At 46.8% G+C, this 23,000-nt stretch overlaps 1 protein-coding gene across 7 annotated transcripts in view; it reads right to left on the bottom strand.

The window, feature by feature from the left end:
* Nucleotides 1-23,000, bottom strand: part of LOC148024831 (uncharacterized) — a 294,466-nt gene that overhangs the window by 158,622 nt on the left and 112,844 nt on the right. The window lies entirely within an intron of this gene.

Here is a 23,000-nt window from a genome sequence, read left to right as displayed (position 1 = left end):
TTCATCTTCTTCAACTGCCCTCTTCATGACAAGTCAATTGTGTTGCATCATGGTTAATACCAAAACTTGGTCCTAGTTACAATTTCCTTGGTTCAAGGTGCATAAAAGGGTTAGGTCAATGGGTGGGTTGGGATCATGCATCAGGTTCCCTTTGCTTCATTAGGCACTAGTTCCCTGTTCAAACCAACAAACCTTCAATTATCTCAAACAAGAAAAGTCGAGCAATATAAGTTGCACCACAGGAAGGCTATCAGGTGTTTCTCTTTGGTTTTTGTTTTGGGTGGCCTGTGAGATCTGAGCATGTAGTATAATTGTGGGTACAACCAAATAATGACGAGCAAGTACATCAAAATGTAATGATCTATGATAGAGGGAAAGTTACAAATATGAGAAGCTGAAAGTAATAAATCCTAAAAGCCAAAATAAAATAAGATGTCCTTATGTCTGTATGTCAATGCACTATTTGCTAATCTTAGGATGTTGCAATACCTGCTCTAGCATAGGAGGGCTAAAGCATCCTATGGCAGGAAATAATGGCTCAGATTTCTAAATGCTGAGGATGGTTGGGTCATTGCCATGGGGGACAAGGACATTGATTAGGCATAAGGCTATGGCTCGCTCAATGGTGACCCCTCATGGACATGTTCCTCAAACAAGAGAGGTAGCCATCGAGAGGAGAAGGGGTGGGACTCATACTCACCATCATGCACAAAGGGCCTGAACATTCTCCCCTCCTATCTCTAATTCTATCTCCATCTCGCATCACTTTCATATATAGTCCTCTAGAACAATCCCCTTGTACCTCCTTATCTTTGTGTGCAACGGGTGTGATGAGGTGCAATATTGACCAATGGTGCATTTAATACAATGTGAGAGGTGTGTGCCCATGCATATTGAGAGTATTACAAATCCATTTTGTAAGAAATGGAGATGGCAGCTCTCAATTGGAAACACACACTGAACAGTAGAGAGAGAGTGAAGATAGCTCGACACACGATGCTATTCCCAAGTGTGTGAGTGAAAGTACAAAGTACAACCTTTAGACCTTAGGGTTGAGTAAGTGCCTTAAGGTGCATTCACACCCGAAAGGTATAAAGTACGATAAGTGACCCAACTGTGTAACATAAACACACAAATAGAGAATAATGTGACTGGGGGAAAAAACCCCTTGAACGGAGAGTAAAAAGTACCCCAGTGTCCAACTACAAATCACGGACACTCCTTTGTGAGCGTAGGCATAAGTAAAACCCAACAAACCCCCTTGGAGTGAAAAGTGATCAGCATACAAGGATCATCCACCAAAGGAGATCAAATTTAAAGCATTGTGAAATGCTTCAAATTTGTCGCAAGGAAGAGCTTTGGTGAAGATGTCTGCCACATTGTTGGTAGGATAGTAGACAAGGCTGATATCTCCTACATGTAGCGTCTCTCTAACAAAGTGATAGTGGATATCTATGTATGTCATGCGTGCATGAAACACTGGGTTCCGTCCCACTGTAATGGCTCTAGCTGTCAATAAACAAGGGAGTATGCTCCATGACAGATACATTAAAATTAGCCAACAAATGTCTCAGCCATACACATTCAACTATAGTAGTGAAAATTACCTTGTATTGAGCTTCACAAGACAATGTGGCACCAGTGGATTGTTTCTTGCCAAGCCAAGAAATGCAAGATGAGCCAAGAAAGAAATAGTTTCCACTTATAGAGTGACGTGAATCAAAATCACCAACCCAATCTAAATCATCGTAAGCATGTAATTGCAGTGGTTCCCCCTTGGCATAAAGCAATCCAAGAGTCCTAGTGCCCTACAAGTAACAAAAAACACACTTCACATCTTCAATGTGACATGCGTGGGCTGTGTTTATTAACAACTCATTAGAGTCTACTCTTCTACTCTTTATGTATGCAAAGAGGGGGGATCCTTACTGGTCGTTTGTCTTTATGTGGATGACTTTCCACTCACATGGACACATGGTGATCAGATTTCAACATTCAAGAAAAATTTGCAGCAAACTTTTGAAATGTCAGATTTGGGGCCTTTGCATTACTATTTGGGCATTCAGTTTATTCATGATGCTAGAGGCATTGGATTGTCACAGTCCAGATATATTGGTAAACTCCTTGAGAGATTTGGCTTCCAAGATTGCAAGCCAGTAGTTAGCACACCGATGGAGACTAGACTTAAGTTGTCTTTGCATGATGATAATGATCTATTTGATATCCAGTAGTTGGATGTCTAATTTATTTATGCAACACAAGGCCAGATATTCAATTTGCAATTTCAGCCCTGAGCAGAAATCAGCAATTTTTGCATACCAAGATCGTGAAGCATGCTCCAAACCATACAAGTCCTTTTTCAGCTTGCATACTAAGTCTTCGGATCCTTCAACTACAAAACCCATGGGCTGCTGAACATACACTTCTTCTTGAAGTTCCCCATGTAAAAATGTTGTTTTAATATCAAATTGGTGCACAATCCAACCATAATGGGCAGCCAAAGCATCCATACACCTAATAGAGGTTATACAGGATGTAGGAGCAAATGTCTCCTTATAATCAATGCCCTTCTTTTGCGCATAGTCTTTTGCCACAAGCTTGGCTTTGTACTTACCAATAGATCCATCCACTTTTCTTTTCAACTTATAGACCATTTAGTACCAATGGATTTCTTTCCAACACGCAATGTAACTAAATCCCCATGTTTGATTCTTCATGATAGAATCAAATTCAGCTTGCATTGCTGCCATCCAATGCACTCTATTGTGCATCCTCAAAACAATTGGGCTCCTCATCATCAAGTATGTGTGTTGCCATAACAAACTCCATTGTATTAGCATGATTGTGCAAGCGTGCTTGTCTTCTAGTTATCTACATGCTCCTAATGAACCTCAAAATTCAGCATCTTGCTGAATATTCAAATCAGACATAGGCTGAATTTCTGCATTGTTTAATCGAGCAGCTGACTGAATATTTTCTTCATTTAATGAAGCTCCAACTGTATCACCAAAAGAAATAGGCAGCAGCCCTTCAAACTCATCATTTGCAGCCTGATATGTGTCAAAACCAGCAAGAGATAATTCTGATTTTTCATCAAAAATCACATCCCTACTAACAAAGACTTTCTTGGAAACAGGATCATACAGTCTGTACCCTTTGCTCTCACTGTTGTACCCCACAAATATGCACTTGACAGCCTTGTTGTCCAACTTCTTTCTCAATAATTTGAGAATATGAGCATATGCAAGACACCCAAAAGTACGAAAGTGGGCAATTGAAGGTTTACGACTGTTCCAAGCCTCAAAAGGCGTGACATTTTTCAATCCCTTGGTAGGGCACCTATTCAAAATGTGACAAGCACACATAACTGCTTCCATCCAAAAACCATGTGGAAAATTTTTAGCTTTTAGCATACATCTGGCCATCTCTATGAGTGATCAAGTCTTCCTCTCTACAACCCCATTCTATTGTGGACTCTGGAGTATATGCAGTAGTATATCAATGGGCAATGCCTTTTTGCTTCAATAAATTATTCAGCAAAGAAGATATGTATTCCCCTCCTCAGTCCGAACGGAGTGTCTTAATCCAACAGCTAGATTGATTTTCCACAAGTCCAATAAAAGCAAAAAATACATCATACACCTTTGACTTTTTCACGAATGACTAGACCCAACAAAAACCATAGTTGTCTCTGTACATCGTACGGTATTGATCGTACCGTATGATCCGTAACGTACTGTACTATACGTATCCGTACAGATTCGTACGATAAAACAAGGCCACTTTTTTCAACGCGTCTGCGCCTCCTCCCACATTCATCTGCGCTTTAATCCGGCGTGTTCCGCCTGCATGGCACTTTTTGGGGGGGTGGAAAGCCTTTGATACCTCATCTCACCCCCCTTTTCTAGCTATGCACTCCTCCCCCTCCCTCCAAAGCCCTCCTTAGATTCCATCCAGCTCGCAGCCCTCTTTGACTGTTTGAACCTTGACCCTTCTCTCATCTACAAAAAGTGCTCCTCTCCTCCATGCTTCCACACCAATTCAACAAGCATTTACCATTCTCACTTGCTCTCTTGGATCTTGAATTGACTTGTGATTTGTCATTCTCATCTCCCATCCCCTCTTTCCTACACCCTATCAAAGCATTTGCCATTCTCAAATCTCATCTCCCATCCCCTCTATCCCGCACCCTATCAAAGCATTTGCCATTCTTATCTCCCATCCCCTCTCTCTCACTCTTGCTCTTTCAACTTTATCCCAACCCTTCGGGCCTCTCCCTCTCTTTTAATTTTCAAGTTTCAAGAGTTGAGACTCAAGCATCTCACTCTCCCCCCTCTCTCTCTCTCTCTTCCTTGGGCCTCTTCATCCGTCATCAGCACCATGACTCGTGAGAAGCACGAGGCCTTCAATTTGCATGCGATCCATGTGGACAGGGACACAAAGAAGTCCAACTCCCACCATTGGATATGCAAGTATTGTGGGAAGCACTATACAAGTGGTGAAACTCGACTTCTCCAACACCTTTCCAAGACGGGGGGGAGACAAGTGGCTCCATGCAAGGAGATCCCTCAAAACATCGCGAAGGAGATTCTCTCCAAGATGAGAGGGGGATCCACAAGAGGAGGAGGAAGTGGCTTGTCGGCACCAACTCTTATGCCTACTAATAAAGGAAGAATCGAATGTGGGCGTATCTTCAACCGATGTGGGAAAGGCCTCTACCATTTGGTGGTGGGGACTCTGTTGAGCTAAAAATGCATTAGCTTTACTAAAACAGCCCCAAAACATGCTTAATTAATGAAGAAACCTTGTTTATTTAAAAGAAATGCATTCCTAGAGAGTGTCTGTGTCCCATAAGCACAAACCCACTTGGGAGGGCCCAAACTTTCTATAAATAAGTATCTTGCCCTCCATTCAGCCCTTAATCTCGTTTTTGCAGGTTTTAGGTGTTTTCAACTTGCTGCCCACACCCCTCTCGTGGAGGATATCGCAGTCTCAGCTGTCCCTTATGTCATCTACGATCTAGTCTGTTTGCTGTTATTTCCAGCCAGGCAACTGCTGCTAACCACCTGCACAGCTGTCGTACAGCTTGCCACATCAGCATACTGCTGCGTTTGCAGGCCCCAGCAGCCGCCAACACAGTTTTCTCTCTCTTAACTGTTGTCGCTGCAGTTTTCTCTCTCTTGACTGCTGTCACTGCAGTTTTCTCTCTCCTGTCTGCTATCACCATCATTTTCTCTCTCCTCACAGCTGCATTTGACAGTTTTCTCTCATGTCTGCTGCATAGCAGATTTTCTCTCTCCCCACTGCCTACATTTCCTATTTTCTCTCTCCCACAACCTGCATTATTAGTCTTTCTCTCTCCTGCACTGTCATCTACATCAGATCTAACCTTCCTTGGCTGCGTTTGCTAGTGTTCGACATTTGGAGGTTGCCTTGCTGTGATTCAGGATCCGTTCGGAGTATGACACACTCTCCAGCTCATTACCCCTGCCCTGATCCTTGAGATACAGGAGTTTGAGGTTCAGTATTCATTCACTGCATAGTGTGTTTACTGCATGAACATTGTATATTCAGAAGTCATATCATTACATTTATTCACTGTGTTCAGTGTCTCTGAGTCACCCTAACCCTGTGTTCTTTTATCAATCTATGCTTTGTCGTATGATTGTTATTTGTGTTTCTGTATTAGGGTATTTCTTTACATGGTATTAGAGCCTGGTACTCTCTGAGAAACCTAGGCCTTTGATCTGAAAGCTCTTTGCAAAAGCAAGAACAGCAATAGGTTCAAATGACTTCGAACACAACAATACCAATTCAGTCTTCGGAACCAACTATGCCGAGAATCGAGCGAGAGTGGGCAGATCAGCTTGCTCCACAAAGTTTCGACATGATGGAAAACACTTCTAACCACATAGAAGAAAAGCTATACAAGCTGTCCACTAAAGAATATCATGTGATCATGCCTTTTAGACAAAATAAGATCAAGGAGCTAATCGAAGGATTTGCCTTCAAGAGAAGCTACTCAATGAAGGCATGCATGAATTTCTCTCTTCAGATGTTGCGCTCTAATGATATTACAGGGCCATCGAGACCTCCATTAAGGACGGGGCCCCCTATTGGAGAAAGAGATCCGGAGTATATTCCATTCTTTCATCCTCTTCCATCCACTCCGGTGCAAGATACTTCAGATTTGTCTTTTGTTCCTTCTTCTTTTACTTCTTCTGCTTTGCAGTATACTGGTAGAAATCATAAGGAAGACAAAGTACAATCCGTTGACTACGGAAAAGATTCTCTCGAGAACCAATTCTTGTATGTTAACACATGTCACAAGGATTATAAGAAAAAGCAAGGTACCTCTTCTTCTACCCTTCTTTTCAATTTACTTCTCAAAATCGGAATGAATTTGGTGCTCCTATTCCTTTATTACATGGTGCATCTTCATCATCATCTTTTCATGTTCAATCATTAAATGGTAAAAATGAACAAAATGCATTTACACCTTTCACATCACAAATTCAAAACCCACCCATCCCACCACATTCTTCCGTTGCTTCTCCACTTCCATTTATACCATTTACATTTCCCTTTCAAACATCTCATGTTGCACATCACATCGCACCGGGGTTTTATGGAAACATAGGCACCGTTTTTAGGACCTCATCCTTTCCTCAGGGAACCAGGTGGTGGTCCACCTTCTTCTTAGACACTTTCAGAATGATTGCAGCCTGGGCATTCCCCCCAGTCTCTCCCAAGTGTAAATCAGTTGGTACCATAGCTTGCCTCTATGGCATTACCTAGTAGACCTTCTGGTCATTCTGTTGTGCCCCAGCCGAACTTTGACCAGAGAGCTTCCATGTCCCACTGCCTCCGCCTCCATTGGCACCTTATGGAAACATTCATATACTTGTGCCTCCACCTCAATCGGCACTCATTGGACACTCACAAACTAATTCTGTTTACCCACCTCTTCCCCTTCCTCCTTCCTATTAGCCACCTCCACTACTACCTTCTTACCCTCCCTATCCATCTTACCCCACTCTCCCGACATCTCATGGTTCTACCTCATCTTCAGCTAAGCATGCATTCAATGACAAGACTCGTTTCAATGGGTCAAACTTTACCACTTGGTTGAATCTAATAAGACATCTCCTTGACTCAGAACCTATGGGATCTTATGCAGGGGTTGAAAACCCAACCCGATCTTGCACTTGTTCCATATGAAGTCGTCCGCTTATGGAAGGCTAGGAATGCCTCCGCTATTGTCGAGTTGATGCAGGGCTTATGGCCTGAGTTTCATTCTCAGCTTCATCATTTTGACTTAGCATCAGAACGATGGGCACTCTTGACTAAGCCCTATGCGGCTTAGGATAGGACTCGTCGTATAAATCTTGACCGCGAGCTTCAAAATTTCAAAACCGGGATGACTTGAAAGTCAAGTTGGCTGAGTATCGGCATCTTCTTGCCAAATTCTCCACTACAGGGACTCCCAAGTCCTCTGACGATCAGGTCACACTATTCCTAAACAAACTCCCTAGGAAATTCTTCAATTTTGTGGAAAGTATAGTCTCCAAGCCCACCATGCCTACTTTCTATGAATTTAAATGTCAGTTGTTGCATTATGCGTGGTTGTTCAATCAATTTCATATGAATACTACCTCAAAGGGGGCTCTTGTTGCTCATTCTCAGAAGGGGCAACAAGGAAAGGGTAAACAACATCAAACTTCCTTTCAAAAACAAAATCAGTCCAAGGATTCACAAGGAAACTCCCAGCCACAACTCAAACCCGGATGGCAAAATGTACCTAAGAAGAATAGGTATTGTCAATATTGTCAAAAGGCTGGCCATTTTGACGACAAGTGTCGATCAAAGGCAAGAGGCACAGCACCAAAACCTAAGTCTCAAACCCCCGCCCCTCAGTCGGGCAACCCCTAACAGGGGAGGCAAGGTGATAGCAAGGGGCAGTTTAAAGGTCAGACTCATACTATCAATGCTCAGCCATCTCAATCGACGACATTCTCAACTTCAGAGGGCTTGTTTGACTGGTCTGCAAAGGCCCACATCATCTTCATGGAGATATCAGATACGAGTCTCATTTATATCTGGGAGTTGCCTCGCGACAAGGTTACCGCAAAGGCCCACTCGTCACAGCTGAGCACTTCAGCTCCTGTTTGGATTGTGGACAATGGAGCTACCCATCACATGACTCCTATAGAGGACATCTTCCGTACCCAAGCCCCTGCAGCTGGGTGGGTCTGCGTAGAAAATAGCTCCTTGGTCAAGATTCAAGCTCAAGGTTGTGCCAGTTTTGCCACTAACAAAGGTGCAGATCTGGCTTCGCTAGACAATGTATACAATGTCCCTCAACTTGGGGTGAACTTATTATCTATTTAGCAACTTTGTCGGTTGAGGCGAGCAGTTTTCTTTACAGCAACCACAGTCGAGGTCCTTCACTCTCAGACTAGTTTAGCGATTGCTCGCGATAAGGCACAGCCTAATGGCCTATACCACATGACACACTTTCAAATCAAGCCCATAGCCGAGAGCTCCATGTTCCATAGCTTCCAGGTATTAGCCATATCTTGGGAACCTACGAACAATGAACGTCTTTGGCATTTTCGCTTGAGGCATCTTGGTTGACTCTCTTTATGAGTTGTCACGCCGTGCACGCTGGTTGAGGGCCCTCCATGCCTGAAGCTAGCTCAAGATGTCTGTAAAGCATGTCAGCTCGAGAAGCAGCACCGTACCCCATTCCCTGAGCAATCGACACATCGTGCTAAGGCACCTCTTAGATTGATTCATGTTGATCTTTGTGGGCGGACATCCACTGCCGCCTTGAATAGCGTGTTGTACTTCTTTTTGATAGTGGATGATCATTCTAGATACATGTGGGTGTACTTCCTCAAGCATAAGTCAAATGCTTTCACACATTTTTATGCTTGGGTGCTGCTAATTCATAACCAGACTGGACGTCGTATTGGTTGCATGAGGAGTGATAGCGGTGGTGAGATTATCTCCCACAAGCTTTTCGAGTTTCTACAACAGCATGGCATCTCTCGCTACCTCACCTCTACCAACTCCCCCTCTCAGAATGGAGTTATAGAGCGTAGGAACCAGACAGTCATGGAAATGGCACGCTCTATGTTGTTCCCAGCTGAGCTCCCTCGAAGTGCCTTTGGGTCAAGATTGTTAACACTTCGGTGTACATCCTCAAACGGTGCCCAACTACGGCTCTTCTTCAAAAGACCCCGTATGAGGCATTCTTTGGCTCTCGGCCTATCATTTCCTACTTCAGAGTCTTCAAGTGTCGTGTCTACACACACACACCTGATGAAAAGATAGGAAAGCTCACTCCCCAAGCTAATCTCCGTATCTTTGTTGGATATTCCTCTGAAGCAAAAGCCTATTGTTTATTCGATCCTCAGACAAATAAGGCGAACGTTCAAAGGAACGTCATTTTTTACGAGAGGGATATCGTGCAATCCTTTATACCGGATTCTGATCCGATTCCTCCTTCCACATCATCGGAGATTGTACCTATTGAGCCTGGTCTACTTCCCACTCCTGATATTCCTACAGTTTCTTTAGCTCCCATGCCCCCTTCGCGAGACCTGTTACCTCACTGGTACTAGCAGACCATGTGGGATTCATGAATCCTACCACCAGATTCCACTCCGAAGGGACCTAGAAGATCTACTTGGCTTGTTCCTCAGGCATCATTTGGGTCGCTCTTTACAACTGAATACATAGCGCATTTTGAGTCGGATACATGGTAGGAGGCTCTTCAACACCCTCAATGGTGAGATGCCATGGAAAAGGAGCTAGCGAGTATTTACCGAAATGAGACTTGGACATTGGTGGATCATCTGAGCCACAAGAAAGTCCTCAAGACAAAGTGGATTTTTAGGACCAAGCTAAAAGCTAATGGGACTTTAAACAAGTACAAGGCTCGCCTTGTAGTGCAAGGGTTTCAACGAAGCGTGGCATTGATAATGAATAAACTTTTTCCCCTACTACAGGATTGACATCTTTTCGGTTACTTCTTGTGCTAGCCAATCGCTATGGTTGGCCGATATATCAGATGGATGTCAAGAGTGCCTTCCTCAATGGTTATTTGGAGGAGGAAGTCTATGTGGAGCAGCCACCAGGTTTTCCTTCAGGGAACCCAAGGGATAAGGTATTCCGCTTTGGAGAAAGCTCTTTATGGGCTGAAGCAAGCACCACGGTCTTGGTTCCACAGAATGGACAGTTCTTACAAACTCATGCATACCATTCTACCCCTTATGACCCGAACTTATATGTTCAATCTACTGTAGAGGGGGTCAGCTATATCCTGCTATACGTTCATAACTTACTCATCACAGGCTCAGATTTTGCTACCATAGCAGAAATTAAGGCCAAGCTTAGGGCTACCTTCGAGATAACAAACCTTGGTTTGTTGTCTTACTTCTTGGGAATGCAGGTAGTTCAATCTCGGTGTTGTATTTTTGTGTCACAACAGAAGTACGCACTTCAGCTCGTGAAACAGCACAATTCGAATCAAACACGACCGTGGCCATGCCTCTTGATCCTACTGTCCACTTGTCGAAGGATACCCTAGGTCAGCCCTTTGATGCACATACCTATCAATCTGTTGTAGGAAAACTTCTTTGGCTAATTGACACTAGGCCAGATTTATGGTGTACTTATTCTTATGGCCTGACATATGGTTCTGGTTTATGTTTGCAGGGGTACACTGATTCTGATCATCACACCACAGACACAACATGTGAGAGTCCACTTTCACTTTTCCAAAGAGAGCAAGTTGAGCTAGGCACTATCCGCCTAGAGTTTGAACCTTCATCAGATAATTTTGCAAACATATTGACCAAAGCAGTCAACCGGCCAATTCTTCAATACCTGCTACCTAGGATCGGCTTGAGTACACCCTCCTCTACTTCTTCAAATTGACGGGGAGAGGGTGCTTTCCTCTTGCTTTTCCTTTCAGTTTGAGAGGGGGCGGCTTCTTCTCTTGATAGTGGCAGTGATGATGCTTGCAGTTTTTAAGACATTCATTTATTCTTTTGTATTGTATTATGGACAGTTGTAACTTCATCCGCACTGTCAAGATGATATAATTGTAAAAGGACGCTTGGGCAAGTGAACAATTCCCCAGCAAGGGCATTGTCCAAGTGACACCGCTGCATTGCATTTTGCATGAGCATGACATCTTGCATCTCCCTTTGCATTATCCCATGCATTGGCATTCTATTCATGTAAACATGCATCTATGCACATTTATCCTTTTTTGGTCTTTTAGAATGGTCCACTCTAGATCCACCATATTCGTGGCATTGCACATGGTAGTCTCCAAGGCAATTTTTATTAGCTTGTCTTGCTTGCTTCACATATTTGCTATATGCACACCTTAGCCGTTTTCCTTCTTCACCGACACCCAATAATGGTAGGGATAGTATGCTTGTTTTGTGAAGGTTTTGGGTTTGACCATCCCTTATCACTCTCCCATATTGGGACACGGATACTCAATATGACAAAAACTGATTTGCAACCCTCATTCAATGCTAAATCTATCAAATCTAAAAAGCCCTCAAAAAACAAAAGTCCATAGCGGATTCCATCTGCCTTTGTAGGGCTTGGTAGGTTACTGGGCAGCTGATGAGCACCCTTTGTCCGATGCCCTGTCCTCTCTGGGGTGATCACTTGGGCTCCCTTGGTAAGATAACCATCGCCTCTGTAGTCTTAGTAGGCCACTCAGCAGCCAACGGGCACCCTTTGTCTGATGCTCTGGCTACTTTGGGGTGGGACGCCTTGGGATAAAATATAACGAAAAAGGGCTTGGCTGGCCTTCCTTCTTATGGCACCGTTGTTGGGTCTGAGAGGGGGTGTTGAGCTAAAAATGCATTAGCTTTACTAAAACAGCCCCAAAATGTGCTTAATTAATGAAAAAATCTTGCTTATTTAAAAGAAATGTGTTCCTAGAGAGTGTATATGTCCCATAAGCACAAACCCACTTGGGAGGGCCCAAACTTTCTATAAATAAGTATGTTGCTCTCCATTCATCCCTCAATCTCGTTTTTGCCGGTTTTAGGTGCTTTTAGCTTGTTGCCACATCCCTCTCGCGAAGGACATCACAGTCTCAGTTGTCCCTTCTGTCATCTACAGTCTAGCGCCTGATTCCAACGCTCCACCTCCCGTTTACTATTGTTTCTAGCCAGCCGACTGCTGCTGACCACTTTCCAACTATCGTACAACCTGCCACATCAGCATACTACTGCGTTTGCAAGCCCACCTGCAACGAGCACAGTTTTCTCTCTCTTGACTATTATCGCTACAGTTTTCTATTTCCTGACTATTGTCGCTACAGTTTTCTCTCTCCTATCTGCTATCGTCAATCTCTCTCTCTCTCTCTTTTTTTTTCGTAAAAGGTAATTGTATTAATTACGAAAAAATACAAGATTACTTGATTACAAGATAGTTGATGACACTAAGCCATCAGGTGAAGAAGTTCTCTCGCTCTCTCTCTCTCTCTTTCTGATTACAAGAGGCACGAGGGCCCTGGGCCAACGTGTGGGAAATCCCCGTAGTAATGCACTAAAAAAGTTACACCAATCATGGCAACGACCCAGAGGCAATTGCCATATGCCAAGGAAGCAAATCCTCCCGAGGGAGCAAGTCGGAGTGTCGGATGAGATCTAGCTGCCAATGCAAGAGGCCTTTAAGCCTGGCAATATGGCGCGGTACATTAGAGGCCGAATCAAAGAGAAAAGCATTGCGCGTGGTCCAAATGTGCCAGCATCCCCAGAATCTGAAAAAGTGAAATAAGATCTTCATATGCAACTGTGGCGGTGTGGGATACTTCGGGAGCACAAAAACCCAGTCGAAAGGAGTTAGTGAGGACCCCACCACAGTGCGCCAAATGTGCGACAAGAGTGACCAGATATTCTTGGCCAGCGGGCAAGAAAGAAAACGATGTCGGGCCGATTCCGCCGTTGTGGTACAGAAGAAACAATTGCCATTCGAGATGCGACGCTTGGCAAGGGTCGAGGCAAGAGGAAGACCACCAATCATTACCCGCCAAAGAAAGACCTTGCATTTGAAAGGTGCCTTATTCAGCCAGCCCTCCATCAGCGTTGTCTGCCACCATGTCAGCGATTTCCGCAGTCCCCAAACAGTATTAGCTTTGTCACCCAGCCATTGGTGATCCTGAATGAGAAGATGATACACCTGATTAGTAGAGGCCTTTTCTAGACTCAACCGGCCTGCAAGGTCCCAGTCCTGCCAAGGGCGATCCACAGCCAGGGTAGGAAAGGGTTGCCTACCCTGAAGCTCCGACGAAAGCTTTCCCCATAAATCACGGTATCCGCACGGGATCTTGAAAAGTCGTCTAGCAGTCCAAAACGATACAAGGACATTGTGAGTGGCAAGGGTAGCATCCGCAACCGACGTCACACCTAAACGGGCCATGCGGTTAAATCTCAGTCTGAGCTGATGTTTATCTTCCCATGAAAGTAGTCGCGATACTGCCAACAATTCCAGCTGAAAGGAGTTAGTCTGCAAGCGGTCCCCTACCGGGTGCCAACGGGCCTTTTGGAGCACCACTTTCCAAGAGCCGACCAAGTGCAGTAACAAAGCGGAAGAGGGACTGGAAAAACGGGAGTCAGCATTAAGGACATGCCACTAGGAGGCCCGAAGCCGGGTGTTACCATGGCGGACCCCGCTGTCCTCAAGAAAATAACGGGCTATGATGGTCCACGGGTGATGATCCACACACATGGCACGAAAAAGGGACCAATGGAGAGCTAGCATATGATTTTCTGCATCCAAAAGAGCTCCACCACCCATGCGCTTAGGGGTACATGTATGTGACCATGAAATCCATGAAATGCCTGCCTGCAGTGAATCCTTCTTCCATAGCATGAAACGGATGGGATGAGTGAGAGCCTTCAAAGTAGTAGGCAACCATGGCAACAATGGCAGGAAATACGTTAGCATTGGGAGCATAATTGACTGAGCCACTTTGAGGCGGACATGGAAGGGCCACGCTTGCGACTTCCAATACAAAAACTTTGCCGCCAGTTTTTGTGAAATCCACTCTAGCAGGTCCTTTGGCCGTACATCCACCCCCAATGGATATCCAAGATGCCTGACAATAGAGCCACGGGAAACCACCTGGCCTTGCCAGCCTAATGACTGTAAATCAGGCTCCGTGCAACTGAGAATGGCTGACTTAAAGGCATTGATGCGAAGCCCAGAGGCCTGACCAAAAAGCGTCCAAACATCTAATGCCTTGCGAATGTTGTCCCTGTCCGCCTGCAAAATCATAAAGGTGTCATCAGCCAAAGATTGGCTAATGAAGTGCTGGCCCAAAGGAAGAGACAACCCTGCTAGCTGAGCAGAATCTGCCATGGAGGATAACATTGAAAGGACCGGGTGAGTCGCCAGGGCAAAGAAGAGAGGACTCAAAGGACAACCCTGTCTGAGTGAGCGTGCAAGGACAAAGGGCTCTGTAACCCCACCATTGAGCATAACTCTGGATGAAGCCGCAGCACTAATGGTGTAGATCAATCGGGACATCCGGGTACCAAAGCCCATAGCAGACATGAGATCTGCAATGAAAGACCAGTCCACATAATCAAACGCCTTTTCCAAGTCCAATTGAATCAATACCACTTCCTGACCGGAGTGTCGCGCATAGTCAATAGCCATTTGCACATTTAAGATATTATGCAGAATGTTGCGGCCCTTAATGAAACCATATTGGAGAGGATGCATAATAGCGGGAAGGTGCTTGTGAAGCCGATTCACCAGCACTTTGGAGTAGATTTTATACATGGAGCCCATCAAAGAGATTGGTCTCCAGTGTTGCAGCTTTGACGGCGAAGGGACTTTTGGAATCAGTTTGATAAGGCCTTCTTTCCATGAGGAGGGCATGACCCCTGTTTCCCAAACCTGCTGAAACATGACCACCAATGGCTTCACCAACTGCGTGGCCGAGCTCTGAAAGAATTCATTAGTGAGACCATCCCAGCCAGGACTTTTATCCGTCGGCAGGTGCAACAAAATATCCTCCTCGCAAATATCCGCCTCCAAAGTGGCTTGCATATCCAATGGAACCTGCTGGCGGACCAGATGATAGAAGACCGAGCGGGCATGCGTAACCTGGCTAGAAGGCAAGGGAGAAGAACCAAGAAGTTCCATAAAATAATTTCTGCACATATTGACAATGGTCTGCGGATCAGTGACCATGCGACCCTCCGAATCTTGGAATCTGGTCATATTGTCACGAGCCGGAGACGCATGCAAGGCGCGAAAGAACTTATGAGACTGGCAGGCACTATCTTGCAATGTGTCAGTCAAGTTATGCAGCTTGGCCTGCTGATAAGATTTCAACTGAAATACTTGAAGAAGATGGGCCAAACGCCTCTCCAATGACAGCAGAAAATCATCATCTGGGGAATCCAGGAGCAAGGAACGGACCAAAGCCAGTAACTCCTCTGCTGCAGATTGACGACGGCGACAAAGCGAGGCATGATGGATCCCATACTGCCGAGCAACCCGCTGTACATTAGAGAGCAAGCGTGCAAATGAAGGCAAGCCCTTAGAGGCGAAGTCCAATAAGAACCTCTCAATCAATTGCTGCATATAGCCCTGAAAAATTGAATGCTTCAAATAAGAGGAGTTGAAACGTAAAGGGAGCCTATCCAGCAACTGCATAAAAGGTGCAATAGATTGTGCCCACATCTCCAGCTGGAGGGGGAAATGATCCGACAACGCATACTGCTGCAAGACCTTCATTTCCAGCATCTCGGGAAGAAAATCGTCCCCCTGCATGATATACATTCTGTCCAGCCGCGACCAAGTAGTTGCATATTGTGCGGAATGAAAAGTAAACCCTGAAAAAGAAGGGTGAAGCCACGACCAAAGATCATGCTTAAGTACGTGCAAAGCAAAGGAATTCCACACCCGGCTTTCCGACGCATCCATGACCGAATGCCCTGAAGTGGACTGAGAAGAGTGAACACACATATTGAAATCTCCCATCAAAAACCCCCTTCGGCCAAGGGACATGGAGGCCTGCAAAGTGGACCAAAGATCCCGTCGGGATGTGGGGTCATTCGGAGCATAGAGACCCAATAACCATAAAATCTCTCCTTCAAATAAGACTTCGATAACCAGAAAGCGGCCCTGCACATCATTTTTAATAAGGACAGGCTGATATTTCTGATGGACAATCATCAGCACGCCTGAATAGTGCGTAGCATGGGTGCCTGCATAAAACAGACGGAATCCATGACAATCCACAACTTTTCCTGCTTCACCGTGACTTTTGTGCTCAACTGCACACAATACATCCCACTGGTTCTCATGCAAGACGGTCCACATGGCATGTTGCTTATGGCGAGAGCAAATGCCTCGCACATTCCACGTGGCTATCTTCATATATCTTCAAAAAAGGAAGTCAGGAACGAGGCGCCTGTTGCCTCGATTTCACCTTTTCCGCGAGAGCATCCAGGATGCCCTCATCCAGAAAATCAGCCAGTACTGCAAACGAATTCTGGCGACCTGCTTTAGAGGTAGAAGGGAAATCCACTGCCTTGGGAGTGGGGCGGAGATAACGCCGATCCCAAGGTGTAATCACATTACCTTTGGTATCAAACGCCAGCTTAGCACGAGGGCCTTTGGGGCCGTCGGTATAGACTTTCCTTGGAGACTGATTATGGGGGGCAGACGGGGCCGTAGTACGCGCAGCCTGCTGTGAAGTGACCATTTCTTTTCTGCGCGTATACGTGCGCACGGAATCCTGGGAAGCAGTAGGCCCAGGATCCGCCAGGCCTGCATCCAACTTTTTACCTTTTTTGGGACGTGCCTCAATCCAGTCAGTGCGACGGGAATCCAAACCCAGGACCTGTTGTTTGCCTTTATCCATGACATGAGGTGACTGAAGGGCTTCCTGGGGCGGGGCATCAAGCACCATGTCATCCTTGGGCAGCACAACTTGCGCATCCTCCGAAGACGGTTGCCTTTCAGGGCATTCAGCCATGAAATGCCCCAATTTACCACATGAAAAGCAGTGTCCCACAAAGTTGCCCCATTTCAAGCGAAAATGCAGAGGATGCATGCCTGAACAATTGAGGCGAAGCCACGCGGGCCTTTTCCTGGCCGTATCCCATAACATGCATAAACGGTTGCGGTTCATTGCCCTGAGGCTTGGGGGAACCAGCACTGTTCCCACAACCGCCATCGCATCCTGCAACATTGGCCAATAGACCGCCGGACAATTTTCCACTTCCACCCACACCGGGCATTCTCGTTGAAGCAGACGCTGGAAGTCGGCCATGGGGCGCCATGGTACAACATGGACCAGGCGGCGATAAAAGAATAGTGGCAACTTGGACAGGAGCTCAGCTCGATGCGTTTCCGATTTCAACAGCACCTCATAAAAGCCGCGAGGTCCAAGGAAGATCTCCTCAACACACTCCCCTTGCAATAAATGGTGCATCCACTGGCGAATATGCGACAGCGCTGGGATCCTGCCAGTGAAGAAAAGTATAACTGCACGATTATAAAATACCGAGAAGGATCGCAAGACTGATTTGGGGTCCACCGTGGCTTCCAGCACATCATCCATTCCCGCTTCAGAAAAAGATTCATTATTATGCTGGACATAATAGCCAAGCAGAGAATTTGCAAAGTCTAGCAAATGCTCCCAGTCAATTTCCTACGAATCCACAGGATCAGAGGCCACTTGCGCATAGGAACGTTCCTGAGGACCCATTGGCTCATCAGAAGTATGCTTGGAGCGTTTGCCAGCAGGTGGCAGTTCAGCACCCGGCAGTTCAGAACCCGGAGGCAGCTCCTCCGTGCATGGCACCATATCCTCTGGCTCCTCTGCATCGGAATCAGGGCCAAGGGCTGCCACCGTCCGGTTGAGAAAATCCATATCCAGGCCAGCCATACTGCTGTCTTCTCGCTCTCTCTCTCTCTCTCTCTCTCTCTCTCTCTCTCTCTCTCTTTCTTTTCTGTACAGCGGCGGTGTCCAAGGGCGGATTCCACAAGCACAGCCGATGAAACCTGAGCTTTACCTGTCAGCCTCAGTCGTGGCATGTCCCAAGAACGCGTGTGGCAGGGCGCAACCCTAACAGTGCAGGGGCTTGAGGGTGGAACACAGGGCTGGCAGTCGACGGCAGAGTGAGATAGTCGAGGGCGCAGGGCAGCGGCCTCGCCAGCAGAAACCCTAACACACAGGGCGAACGGGCGAAACGCAGGTGCAGAGCCCGCAGCTCAGGCGGGCGATAGCAGGGCGAGGGACGCAGTCGATGGGCCTACAGGCAGCAGGGTGGGGGACTCAGCCGCAGGCGACGGGCCTGCGGGCGACGTCGGCTTCAGAGGCAAGCGACGGGCTTCAGAGGCAGGCGACGGCGGCTTCAGAGGCAGGCGACGAGCCTGCGGGCAACGGCCAGACGGCGGCTGCAAACGACTACGATCAGGCGCTGACGACGGCGGGCTCCAGAGGCAGGCGACGGGCCTGCGGGCGACGGCGGCTTCGGAGGCAGGCGACGGGCCTACGGGCGACGGCCAGACGGCGGCTGCAAACGACTACGATCAAGCGCTGACGACGGGGCCACATTGGCCTTTTAGAGAAGTTAATATACTCTCTCTCTCTCTCTCTCTCTCTCTCTCTCTCTCTCTCTCTCTCGCATGCACATGTTCTCTCTCTCTCTCTCTCTCTCTCTCTCTCTCTCTCTCTCTCTCTCTCTCTCTCTCTTTAAGAGTGGAGACCATATTATTGTGCCGCTCTTTAAGAGTGGAGACCCCGCGCTACCTAGTAACTACCGAACTATCATGATTGGACACATGCTGGCCAAGATATATGGCTCTATCGTGGAACAAGCATTGAGTGAATGGGCCGAGATGCATGGCCTGAGGTCAAAAGGCCAGGCTGGCTTCAGGAGGGGACATACAACTCTAGACCATATCTTTACGTTGAGGGCAATCATTGAAGAAGGCAAGGCATTCAAGAAAAAGATCTATTGCTGTTTTGTGGACTTTCGCAAGGCCTTCGACACAGTGCCACGTGCTAGACTCATGAAAAGAATGCAAAACATTGATGTGCCCGTAGAGATACAGTGGAGTATCTATGCCCTATATGAGACAGTGACAGGCAGAGTACGAACACCTGAGGGCATCTCAGATACATTCAATAGCACCATTGGGGTGAAACAAGGCTGTCCACTTTCACCGACACTTTTTGGGCTGTATATAGATGAAATTTCAGAATATGTGGATAGGACAGCTGGGGCCGGAGCCAGCCTAGCTGGAGTGCTGATACCATTACTGCTTTATGCCGATGATATTGTACTTATATCTGACTCACCTGAGGGACTAAATAGACACTTGGATGCATTATCAGCTTTTTGCAGAGATAGAGATCTTAAGGTGAACCTTGAGAAAACTAAAGTTATGGTATTTAACACTTCAGCTGCTTGGGTGACAAGAGCTGAGCACCAGTTTACTTTTGACGGAGAGCCAGTGGAGATGGTTAGGCAGTATGTTTATTTGGGGGTCACATTGAAGGGACCACAGTTCTCTTGGAGAGAGACATCAGAGGCTCGTTTGGCAAAAGCATATGCAGCCTTAGGGGCATTGGAGAGGCAATGTGCTCACATACAATTTCATGAGCCGCGCACCAAACTGTGGCTTTTTGACACCTTGGTTACACCCACACTCCTATATGGGGCAGCTATTTGGGGTCCGAGTCTGTTTCACACGAGGAGACAGCCTTTGGGAGACCAGGATGGACCAAAGAAGGAATACTATGATGGATGGGAGCATATGGAAAGACCACTGGTCATGATGATCTCACGCATGATACGAGCGAAGAGCTCGACCCCACATGAGATTATCAGAGCTGAGTTGGGGGCATCACCCATGGTGGCTGAGGCCTTGGTTCAGGCAGTGACTTTCATACATAGACTATGGGAGCTCCCCCAAGATAGATACCCACGGCTAGCCCTGGCCTCTTCTAGACAACTAGCAACAGACGGTGACAGACACTGTTGGTATGCTCAGATGAGCACATGGATGCGTCTACATGGTCTGCAGATTGACAGACTACCCCCCTTTGACTATAGCCTGGATTGCCCTACACTTGACCTAAGCCGATCAGAGCTAAACCATGTGATCAGAGCAGACATACTGAAGTTAGATACGGAGAAGACCTGGATCCGACCCCCCTCGCCCCATGGCACGAGGATGGCACACTACCAGACCCACTTCCTCCAGGTATCTGAGGATGGTTTCATCACCCGACCCAATTACATGGACACACAGCTGCCTCATGGACTACGCACAGCTATTGGTCAGATCCGCACCTCATCCCACCACCTGAGGATTGAGACAGGCAGATGGGAGGGTATACAGACAGAAGAACGCATATGCCCACTATGCGACAGAGAGCCAGAGACAGAGGAACACTACATCTGCCGATGCACTGTATATTACGACATACGAGGTAGATACCACTGTCTGTTTCGAGAGGGTTTTGGACCCCTGAGACGGATCATGCAGTATGAGGATCAGAGATGCTTGGGATTTTTCCTCTTGGAGCTCCAAAGGCGCAGAGCAACAATTCTACGGAGTAGGAGGCCCCCACAGCTCGGCTCACATAGACAGAGAGCAGTCACTGACTTTTTCATGGATACACGACAGAGTATGGCAGATACCACTACTACTGCCACACAGCCTACAGGAATACATCATCATTGGACCTCATCTTCTGTAGGTGTCCCTTTGGATAGAGCAGTGGCACTTAGCCGGTCTAGGCGCCCACGTCCACCCGGACGAAGGCCTAGACATCCACACCACAGACAAATTAAAGCCATCATTGAGCGCCACATGAGACAGATGCCAAGACGCCTTAGCTATGCAGAGATACACTTCCCTAGAGAGCAGACATATCATTGATGGAGAGTTTTCCTTTCTCTACTCTCACTTTCAGATCACTGACATGTTTCCCTTTATGGGACACTATTTCATTTCATTTCATTTCCTTTTCAGTCTTATAGGCATGTTCTTCATCTTTCTTCTCGTTCTAGATGAGAAACACACCATCATCATTGTATGTACTGTTTTGGTCTCATAGGCCACATTGGCCTTTTAGAGACGTTAATATACTCTCTCTCTCTCTCTCTCTCTCTCTCTCTCTCTCTCTCTCTCTCTCTCTCTCTCTCTCTCTCTCTCTCTCTCTCTCTCTCTCTCTCTCTCACTCTCTCTCTCTCTCTCTCTCTCTCTCTTTTTCGTAAAAGGTAATTGTATTAATTACGAAAAAAAGTACAAGATTACATGATTACACGAGTACAAGAGACACGAGGGCCGTAGGCCAACGTGTGGGAAATCCCCGGACTAGTATACTAAAAAGGTTACACCAATCATGGCAAGGACCCAGAGGCAATTGCCAAATGCCAGGAATGCAAATCCTTCCGAGGGAGCAAGTCAGAGTGCCTGATCAGATCTAGCTGCCAATGCAAGAGCCCTTTAAGCCTTGCAATATGTCACGGTACATTAGAGGCCGAATCAAAGAGAAAAGCATTTCGGGTGGTCCAAATGTGCCAACATCCCCAGTATCTGAAAAAGTGAAATAAGATCTTCATATGTAACAGTGGCGGTGTGGGATACTTTGGGCGCACAAAAACCCAATCGAAAGGAGTCAATGAGGACCCCACCACTACACGCCAGATTTGCGACAAGAGAGACCAGATATTCTTGGCGAGCGGGCAAGAAAGAAAACGATGTCGGGCCGATTCCGCCGAAGTGGTGCAGAAGAAACAATTGCCATTCAAGATTCGACGCTTGGAAAGGGCCGAGCAAGAGTAAGACCACCAATCATAACCCGCCACAGAAAGACCTTGCATTTGAAAGGTGTCTTATTCTGCCATCCCTCCATCAGTGTTGCCTGCCACCATGACAGTGATTTCCACAGGCCCCAAACAGTATTAGCTTTCACACCCAGCCATTGGTGATCTTTAATGAGAAGATGATACACCTGATTAGTAGAGGCCTTTTCCAGACTCAACCGGCCTGCAAGGTCCCCAGTCCTGCCAAGGGCGATCCATAGCCAAGGCAGAAAAGGGTTGCCTAGCCTGAAGTTCCGACAAAAGCTTCCCCCCTAAATCACGGTATCCGCGCGGGATCCTGAAAAGTCTCCTAGCAGTCCGAAACGATGCGAGGACATTGCGAGTAGCAAGGGTAGCATCCGCAATCGAAGTCACACCCAAACGGGCCATGCGGTTAAATCTTGGTCTGAGCTCATGTTTATCTTCCCATGAAAGTAATCTGGATACTGCCAACAATTCCAGCTGAAAAGAATTAGTCTGCAAGCGGTCCCCTACAAGATGCCAACGGGCCTTTTGAAGCACCACTTTCCAAGAGTCGACCAAGTGCAGTAACAAAGAGGAAGAGGGACTGGAAAATCCAGAGTCAGCATTGAGGACATGCCACCATGAGGCCCGAAGCCGTGTGTTACCCTGGCGGAGCCCGCTGTCCTCAAGAAAATAACGGGCTATGATGGTCCACGGGTGATGATCCACACACATGGCACGAAAAAGAGACCAACGAAGAGCCAGCATATGAGTTTCTGCATCCAAAATAGCTCCACCACCCATGCGCTTAGGGGTACATGCATGTGACCATGAAATCCAGGAAATGCCTGCGTGTAGTGAATCTTTCTTCCATAGAATGAAACGAATGGGATGAGTGAGAGCCTTCAAAGTAGTGGGCGTCCATGGCAGAAATGGCAGGAAATACGTCAGCATTGGTAGCATAATTGTCTGAGCCACTTTGAGGCGGACATGGAACGGCCAGGCTTGCGACTTCCAATACATAAACTTCGCGGCCAGTTTTTGTGAAATCCACTCCAGCAGGTCCTTTGGCCGTACATACACCCCCAATGGGTATCCAAGATGCCTGACAATGGAGCCAGGGGAAACCACCTGGCCCTGCCAGCC

Source organism: Lygodium microphyllum, chromosome 15, assembly GCF_053477565.2.
Source record: "Lygodium microphyllum isolate KBCC chromosome 15, Lygodium_microphyllum_v1.1.10, whole genome shotgun sequence".
Lineage (NCBI taxonomy): Eukaryota > Viridiplantae > Streptophyta > Polypodiopsida > Schizaeales > Lygodiaceae > Lygodium > Lygodium microphyllum.
Note: the sequence above shows the minus strand (reverse complement) of the source record. Positions and strands in the feature narration are given on the sequence as shown.